This window comes from Salmo trutta, chromosome 9 (genome assembly GCF_901001165.1).
Source record: "Salmo trutta chromosome 9, fSalTru1.1, whole genome shotgun sequence".
NCBI classification, from domain to species: domain Eukaryota; kingdom Metazoa; phylum Chordata; class Actinopteri; order Salmoniformes; family Salmonidae; genus Salmo; species Salmo trutta.
Genome location: NC_042965.1, coordinates 30,200,115 through 30,209,846, shown reverse-complemented (window position 1 = coordinate 30,209,846; position 9,732 = coordinate 30,200,115).

The following is a 9,732-nucleotide window of genomic DNA, read 5'->3' as shown; positions in this document are numbered from 1 at the left end:
GGCCTTGCTTGAACAAAGTTAACCATTTTCACTGTAGTCTCCAAAATGTCTTTCAAGCTGGCAGGCATTCCCTTAGCAGCAAGAGCCTCTTGGTGGATGCTGCAGTGTACCCAAATGGTATTGGGAGCAACTGCTTGCACGCACGTTACCACTCCACTATGTCTCCCTGTCATGGCTTTTGTGCCATCAGTACAGATACCAACACATCTTGACCACCAAAGTCCATTTGATGTCACAAAGCTGTCCAGTACTTTAAACATCTCCTGTTGTCTTGGTTTCCAGTGGTTTGCAGAAGAGGATGTCTTCCTTAATTGACCCCCCATAAACGTAACAGACATATACCTGGAGCTGTGCCAGGCCCGCAAGTCTGTTGACTCATCCAGCTGTAACACATAGAATTTACTGGCTTGTATGCGAAGCAACAATTGTTTCAAAACATCTCCTGCCATGTCACTGATGCGTTGTGAAACAGTGTTGTTTGATGGCATTTTCTGTATATATTTTTTGGGCCTTTTCCCCCAGCATTGTCCCAGCCATATCTGCGGCAGCAGGAAGAATTAAGTCCTCCACAATAGCATGGGGCTTGCCTGTCCTAGTCACTCAGTAGCTCAACATATAAGACGCTTCTAGCCCCTTCTTATTAATGGTATCTGTTGCTTTTATACATGACTTACTACTCGAAAGTCATCTTAATTCTCACTCCAAACACTGAAATTGGCATATATGTTTCTAAATGTCTGTGCAAGAGTGAACATTTCATTGAGTTGTGAAATAGTAATTTTGCACATATAACACACTGTGGCTGAGGAAAGGCACTACTCCCAATATAAATGAACCCCAAATCAATGTAGTTCTCATCATATTTGTGCCTATCCGATGGTCCAACGTCCCTGTCTGTTGTTCAGTGCTTTCCCGGGTAAAGGGTCAGTAGCTCTTCGGCTGCATCAGATTCACAACTGTCAGTGTCCATGCTAGCTGGGCTAACAACAAATGTGGAATTTCCGATGCTAGCATTTGATGTACTCATGGAAGCAGAACAACTTGTACTACCAGTAGAGCTGGTATGTGTCTCTATGGACGTGGGCCTTACTTTTTTTAACCATTTATCAATTTTCAAGCAAACGGAATGAGCCGCAGCTACGTTTGGCTACATACAGACCTTAAGAGAGAGTAACGTTTAATGTGATTGGATGTTAATTATTTGACTAGGCTTCCTGTCTTTGACATTGTGTTGTTATTTTGCTGAACACTAGATGGTTTAATTTTATTTTTGGCAGTGAAACGAGGCTACTCAAGTGAGAAAAAAAACTCACCCAAATGTATATTGGATGTTTTTTTGATAAAAAAAAAAAATGTGAATCACATTTTTATTTGTCGAACCCACGATAGCATTGCGCGTACCCCTGGGGGTTTGGGAATACCTGCTCTAGCTGATTAAAATACTGTTACTGAGAATGAGAGTGTCCATTAAATAATTTATGTGAGTCTGATATTCACTGGTCGCTGTTTCAGACATTCTAAGCTGGCTGCAAGCAGTCTAGAGACTCATTTTGTGGATACCCTCTCATGGCCGAAAACCTCCTGGAAGACCACATGAAACATACATGGACAACATTTGTCGAGACACTGGTCTCAGAACATAGGACCTACCAGCTATCATGAACAACAGAGAGCTAAGGCATGCCATCATCATACGGCCATAAGCAAGTATGCAACGTCCTGCCAAATCACAGTATTTAACTTTAGTGCCTGATAGACAGCATGACAGGCAGCCGTGTCGATATCACATCTTTTTAACTATACTAGTCGGTGTGGGACCTTGGCTCAGATGTTGAGGCTATATTATATATTACAGTATATTGGCTTATCTATACCAGAGTACAGCAAATAATATGTCAAATAGTGAACCTGAGTGGAGGCCCATCCACCATGAGACATTCGTTCCGAAAATGGAGCCCAAAATGAATCAGCATGTGTGTTGTGTGTTCTGTGTATTGTACTGTATTGGATAGAGGAACTGCCAAATGGCTCTGTCTGTAAGGATTGTTTGCAGGGCTTAGAGCCGTAAGAAGCCAGAGAACTTACCATGAATTCTGCATCAAAGACTTGGCCTTGGATTGAGACTGTCCATAAGCCGTATTATAGATGAACAGTACAAAGCCTGTGATCAAGCATTTGGAGATAGAAAGGCTTGGCATACTAAAACCGACCATGATTTTTGTGTTCCTTGTTCAACTCTATAAAAGTCTGGGAGCAAAGGAGGAGGGAGTGTATAACCTCAGTTTGTTATTATGTTAGCTACAGTTTTTGAGGTCAAACTTTTAGGTGTATATTTTATAATAGGCCTTCTATGCATGCTACCTATAGAACCTCTATGCTGACTCATAATTTGAAAGTTAGTTGGAAAGGAGAAGGACATCCTTGTTCACACAGCTTACAAATGCATGCTGCCCCATGAGTTGCGGGTAAATCAAGAGAAAAGCCTAATTAATTTGTGTATGGTCATGGAAATCCCATGTACAATGACCCTGAGATTAGACTGTTTTAGGCTGTCTCCTAAACAAACCGAGGGAAAAGCCTGAATGTCTAGAGCTGGAGTGAAGGCATGGGTAGAAGAAGAGGGGGCGTATATTCAAGTGAAACCTGCCCAAACAAAGACTCCCTGTTTCTGGGACCAGACATCCCCCACTTCTCCAAGCAAGATAAATAAATAAATACAAATGGAAAAAGAAACCACATACGCCCACTGAAAAGGTTCGTAAGAGAGAGAGTGACAGACAATTGAAAATACAAATTGTTGCATTGTCTTTCATTGGGGGTGGCAGGAGAGTTGATGCGCAAAGATAATTAAGAGGAGATGAGAACCAGGGGGCTAAAGGTCAGACAATGTGTCTGACCCCAAGTTTTAGGCCATCCAGAGGAAAGAAAGAGAGGGGCTGAATTGGACCAATGTCTGTCTTACCCCTTTACTATAGCTTAGCCTATTCTGGTCGCCTGGTGACACAAAATGTCTTAGTCTTTTTTTCCCTGGGGGTTCTCTTTCTCACTTTCAATACTCCTTTTTCTTTCAACACCCCTCCTTCAAAAACCCCACAGGCTTTTCTCTGACTGAGCTGAAAAACGCTGACGAGGTATTTGTCCTGCAGCCACTCACCCATGTTTGATTTAATTGCTTTTCCAGCCCTCGGTGCCATAGCACTCAGCAGCTGTGTCTTAAGGGACCGTGCTGCCTGCCTGAGGGAGAAGTACTGTTATTTTGACAGTCAGGCGAGGAGACAAGTTTGACCTGACCCATACTCAATTGGCTGGCTTTCCCATGGTGCTCAAGGGCTGGGAATGACTACCCTGGTCCTGTTGTCCCATAGCTCAGCCAGTCAGTCAGTACTGCTTGCATGGTGGAAGCCTCTTGTGTTTGAGAGACACTGCAAAGTGAAATGGAACCAATGCTGTTCTTTAGTCATCTCGCTATAGCGCCCATGTTGAGCATTTTGACTGTGTGTGACATTTTATGTGAGACATTACACAGGTGCACACAAAGAACTAGTTGATAACATACAGTAGTTACAGGTACAATATGTATCAATGGATTCATCTTTGATCTAAGCAATTGACACAAAAACTTTAACTGTGAAGTTACAGTATATGAAATGTGATGGTTGCAATGAGATGCAGTGGAATTTGCATGTCCAAGAAAATGTTTGTGTTACACACTTTCAACACTGTAACATGATTTCTATCAAGTATAGGGTGGGGAGTGGGGTAGGTAGAAACATCCAGTGGTGGGGATGACTAAACTCAAGGCAACATGCTTTCCTTGTTAACTGCAATGGGTTCCTAATGAAACCACATTGGGGTTGCTATGTAAGGGAAAAAAAAGAACAAAAGTTGGAAGGATGAGACATTCTCAATTTCCTTTGGTGTTACTTACCAGCGTGTGACAAAATGTCCAGTAAAAATCTGCTCTTGATTACTGTCTTAACTCTGCTCATATGTGATGTTGCTGTAGGACGATGAGGCTAATGATGCTGTTACCAAACTGGCCTATGACATCATTATTTGCTTTATGTCACCAATTACTGATCACAGTCTGCAGTCCTGATAGAGACACTCATTTTTGAGAGGGGTCAATGTTCTATGTAGGGAACAGGCTGCCATTTGGGACGCACTCTTGAATACATTGCTTTTTATAACACTGGAAATCAAATGTTTTCTATATAAAGCTACAGTACTATATATCACATATACTGTGTATAGTTTGGAGCGAATAGTACAACAATACTAACTCTACCCCCTACCAGCAATGCAATCAGTACAGCTATTAATAAATGTCAGAAGCATTTGCAGTTTTCCAGCAGTGAGAAAACATGATGACTCTCTCTCACTCTCTGTGTGTGTGTTTGTGCATGTGTGCGCGTGTGTGCATTAGTATATGCCCCAGCTGATGTTAAACAAACAGTGTAATCGGGGGAAGATTAGCCAGATCGTGTTAGTAAGGTGCAGACAGGGCTGGTCGACCGACCTGCAGGATTTAACTGCTGTTTTACTGTTCTCAAGTTGGCAGGTCCATTCACTGTGAGCTCACTTTGGCCAGTTCCCTCATCCTATGTGTAGGAAAACTAGTAAAGACACCATACAATCACTTAGTGGGGGGGAGCCCAAATAGCCTGGGGGTAAGGGTTGGGGGTGGGCTGGGTTTGCTTATAATTTACAGGGCTGTAGTAGTATTAGCCTCATGGTGAAGGATGGGGTAAAATCGATTGCATGAAAAATGACACTACATTTGTTTTAGGGGGAGAGTTGTGTTAGCCTTACGCTGTCACAAAAGACCCATTCATGTGAATGTTTATGCATGTTAATGTTAACCAGAGTGCCCTGCAAGCACTGCTTTGTGTCAAACAGACAACGTGCATGTGACAGAGAGGGGAGCCTAGAGGCCAGAACTGTGGTCTAATGTCTTTACAGAATGCACTGGGCCAAGGAGCCATGGCACATATCTCTCTGGCTCTGTCCACACTCACTCACATCATGATCATGCTCTGTGCATTTTACAAGTGTTCAGCTGCTTTCTACTCTTACATGGGCCTTTACACTCTTTGACAGTGAGTGAGGATTCCCTGAATTCTGATAAAACTACCTCAAACTCAAAACCTGTATATTTTTTATACTGAAGAAAATGTTGTAATCTGTATCATTATAATAGTGAGCTGAGCCTGAATGCAACAAATGATTTATATGAAATAAGTAGTAAGGAAAGGTACAGGAGCTAGGCAGTCACCCTCTAGTAAAAATGTCTCTCTTTTATTTATTGGCTGATTTCCACTTAAAGGATTGTAATAGATTCATATTACTAAAAAGGCAATAAATGACGCAAAGATAAATATCAGATGAAAATAAATACATCCAAATATGGCCATGAAGAGCAAAAGTAATTAAATATATAGAGGATGTCAAAAGCTACAGTCACCCCCCAAACGACTACCACTACACTGTTCTCTGAGGCAGTTAATAAATCTGTAACTCATCACAACTAGCTGTCAGCCTGTAGAGAACTTTCAGAGACATTTCCCAGTCAGGAAATGTTATTTGCTGTGTGTGAATGATAATATCCAGAACAGCATAATGAGCCAGAGAAACAATCTAATATTTTATGTCCGTGCTTTCTAAGTCAAGTCATTCATCGTGCGATTTTGTGTCATCATTAATAGCATATTGATATTCAGCAGTTTGGTAGTCACCACATTTTGAGTCTGCTTACTGTTTGACAACAAACTTCACTTGTAATTAACACCCCACTGTTTAATATTATGTCTAACAAGAGAGCCATTTATTTCAAAACATTTACATTTTAGTAATTTAGCAGACGCTCTTATCCAGAGCGACTTACAGTAGTGAATGCATACATTTCGTTTTTTTTAATTTTTTTAAAAATAGTTTTTAACTTGCACACACCATGCTCTACCAACTGAGCCACAGGGAAGACTGAAGTTTCAAGAAGGTACCTAAAACATCCACTGAAAAAGGTAGAAGAAGAATCCACAAAATGTTTGCCCAGCTAGCACATTTGGCTCTTTGGAAGTTGTGGGAAAGTATGTTTTTGTTTTCACATTGGTTGTGCCATGCATTTCCTGACCGGTAAAACACATTTTTGTAACATTCTGAGAACAGAAGTCAATATTTTGCGTGTTCTGTAAAAAAAAAAAATGGTTGCAGGGAGGTTCTAAGAGGGTTTTACTATGGCTCCTTAAATGTTTTCCTGGGAGGTTTTATTAACGCTCTGAGAACAGAAATTATGGGTTATGTGGAGGTTTTTGAATAACTTCCTTTTCTTTAGCCGAACATTTCAGTAAGACTTTTAATAACACTGCTAGCTTATTCTGCAAGCACCGATAGGACACATGGAAATGAGGTATTAATGATGCAAACACATCATTGGTGTGGTCAAGACACCTGAACACACTTAACAAGATAGAAGATAGAGAGAGTTTTGTTATTGCTGAGAACATAATGCAATACAACACTCCTTCTGTGGCCTCCAACTGCACTTAAACGCTAGTAAAACCAAATGCATGCTTTTCAACCGTTCGCTGCCCGCACCTGCCTGCCCGGCTAGCATCACCACCCTGGACGGTTCCGACCTAGAATTTGTGGACAACTATAAATACCTAGGTGTCTGGTTAGACTGTAAACTCTCCTTCCAGACTCGTATTAAACATCTCCAATCCAAAATCAAATCTAGAATCGGATTTCTATTTCGCTACAAAGCCTCCTTCACTCACGCCGCCAAACTTACCCTAGTAAAACTGACTATCCTTCCGATCCTCGACTTCGGCGATGTCATCTACAAAATAGCTTCCAATACTCTACTCAGCAAACTAGATGCAGTCTATCACAGTGCCACCCATTTTGTTACCAAATCACCTTATACCACCCACCACTGCGACCTGTATGCTCTAGTCTGCTGGCTCTCGCTACATATTCGTCGCCAGACCCACTGGCTCCAGGTCATCTATAAGTCTATGCTAGATAAAGCTTCGCCTTATCTCAGCTCACTGGTCACCATAACAACACCCACCCGTAGCACACGTTCCAGCAGGTATATCTCACTGATCATCCCCAAAGCCAACACCTCATTTGGCCGCCTTTCCTTCCAGTTCTCTGCTGCCAGTGACTGGAACGAATTGCAAAAATCGCTGAAGTTGGAGACTTTTATTTCCCTCACCAACTTTAAACATGAGCTACCTGAGCTGCTAACCGATCGCTGCAGCTGTACATAGTCCATCTGTAAATTGCCCACCCAATCTACCTACCTCATCCCCATACTGTTTTATTTTATTTACTTTTCTGCTCTTTTGCACACCAGACTTTCTATTTGCACATCATCATATGCTCATTTATCACTCCAGTGTTAATCTGCTAAATTGTAATTATTCGCTCCTATGGCCCATTTATTGCCTACCTCCTCATGCCTTTTGCACACACTATATATAGACTTTCTTTTTTTTCTACTGTGTCATTGACTTGTTTATTGTGTTATTGGCTTGTTTATTGTTTACTCCATGTGTAACTCTGTGTTGTTGTCTGTGTCACACTGCTTTGCTTTATCTTGGTCAGGTCGCAGTTGTAAATGAGAACTTGTTCTCAACTTGCCTACCTGGTTAAATAAAGGTGAAATATATAAAAATATGTTTTTAAATAACATTCTTATAACATTTTATGAACGTTAAAGTTTTCTTGTGATTTTGATTGTAATGTTTTCTTCATGATCTGAGAACAGAATTTAGAGCTTATTGATCTTAATGTGTACAATTCATTTTTTTTGCATTCCCAGATATTGCCAAGAACTGACATAAAAGAGAACCTTACATTCTCTGAACATTCTGAGAACATTGCTTCAGTTACTCCATTTTTTTATGTTCCCAGAATGTAGTAAAAATATGACATTAGATAGAACCACATGGTATCTTGTGTGGAATGTTCTGTGAAAGTTCTGAAATTTCCACAGACGAAAGTTGTTTCTTAACGTTTTCGGAACAATTTGAGATCATGACTTTAAATAGAACCATAAAGAAACCTGTAAGAAACATTATGCTGAAGTACTGAAATTCTCACAATACAATGTTGTTTCTTAACGTTCTTGGAACAATTTGAAAACATTCTCAATGTCAAGCCAGTTGGAAAATGCTCCTAGAAAATGATCATGTTTGAACTTTTAGGAAACATTCTGAAAAAGTAATGAAATACCAAGAAAATCAAAATGTTTTGTCAATTTCCTTAAATGGGTGAGAGTTTTACAAAGCCAAGCAACTATCCTGCACCATTTCTAGAAAGTTGCGGGAGGCTGTATGCAGTGGTGTAAAAATACTTTAAAGTACTACTTACGTTTTTTGGGGTATCTGTACTTTATTTTACTATTTATATTTTTGACAACTTTTACATTTACTTCACTACATTCCTAAAGAAAATGATGTACTTTTTACTCCATACATTTTTCCTGATACCCAAAGGTACTTGTTACATTTTGAATGCTTAGCAGGACAGAAAATGGTCCAAATCGCACACTTATTGTCACAACGTCCACAGAAGGTGGCGCCTCTCCTCGGTCGGGCGGCGCTCGGCGGTCGTCGTCGCCGGCCTACTAGCTGCCACCAATCTGTGTTTCAGTGTCTGTTAGTTATGTCTGTTTTTTGATTGCACCTGTTTCGTGTTTGTCATTAGTGGGGGTGTATTTAGTCTGCCTGTGTTTAGTTAGGATTCGTGCGGGATTGTTCTTTGTTACGTGTGGTGGAAGTGGTGTTATGTAGTTTGGTTTACTACTTATTGTATAGGCATTAGGGTTGCCGGGCTGCGCCCCGTCTGCCTTTTGAGCGGAGCTTCTTTTAGTCTTTTTGACTGTTGTGCTCCCAGCCGTATATGGATTTTGCCCTTGGATTTATTAAATCACGTTTGTTCCAACGGACCTCAGTCTCCTGCGCTTGACTCACCCTTAAAACTGTTCTATCCGCCCGTGACACTTATTTTATTTATTTATTTTATTTGACCTTTATTTAACCAGGTAGGCAAGTTGAGAACAAGTTCTCATTTACAATTGCGACCTGGCCAAGATAAAGCAAAGCAGTTCGACACATACAACAACACAGAGTTACACATGGAGTAAAACAAACATACAGTCAATAATACAGTAGAAAAATAAGTCTATATACAATGTGAGCAAATGAGGTGAGATAAGGGAGGTAAAGGCAAAAAAGGCCATGGTGGCAAAGTAAATACAATATAGCAAGTAAAACACTGGAATAGTAGATTTGTAGTGGAAGAAAGTGCAAAGTAGAAATAGAAATAATAGGGTGCAAAGGAGCAAAATAAACAAATAAATACAGTAGGGGAAGAGGTAGTTGTATGAGCTAAATTATAGATGGGATATGTACAGGTGCAGTGATCTGTGAGCTGCTCTGACTGCTGGTGCTTAAAGCTAGTGAGGGAGATAAGTGTTTCCAGTCTCAGAGAATTTTGTAGTTCATTCCAATCATTGGCAGCAGAGAACTGGAAGGAGAGATGGCCAAAGGAGGAATTGGCTTTGGGGGTGACCAGAGAGATATACCTGCTGGAGCGCGTGCTACAAGTGGGTGCTGCTATGGTGACCAGTGAGCGGAGATAAGGGGGGACTTTACCTAGCAGGGTCTTGTAGATGACCTGGAGTCAGTGGGTTTGGTGATGAGTATGAAGCGAGGGCCAGCC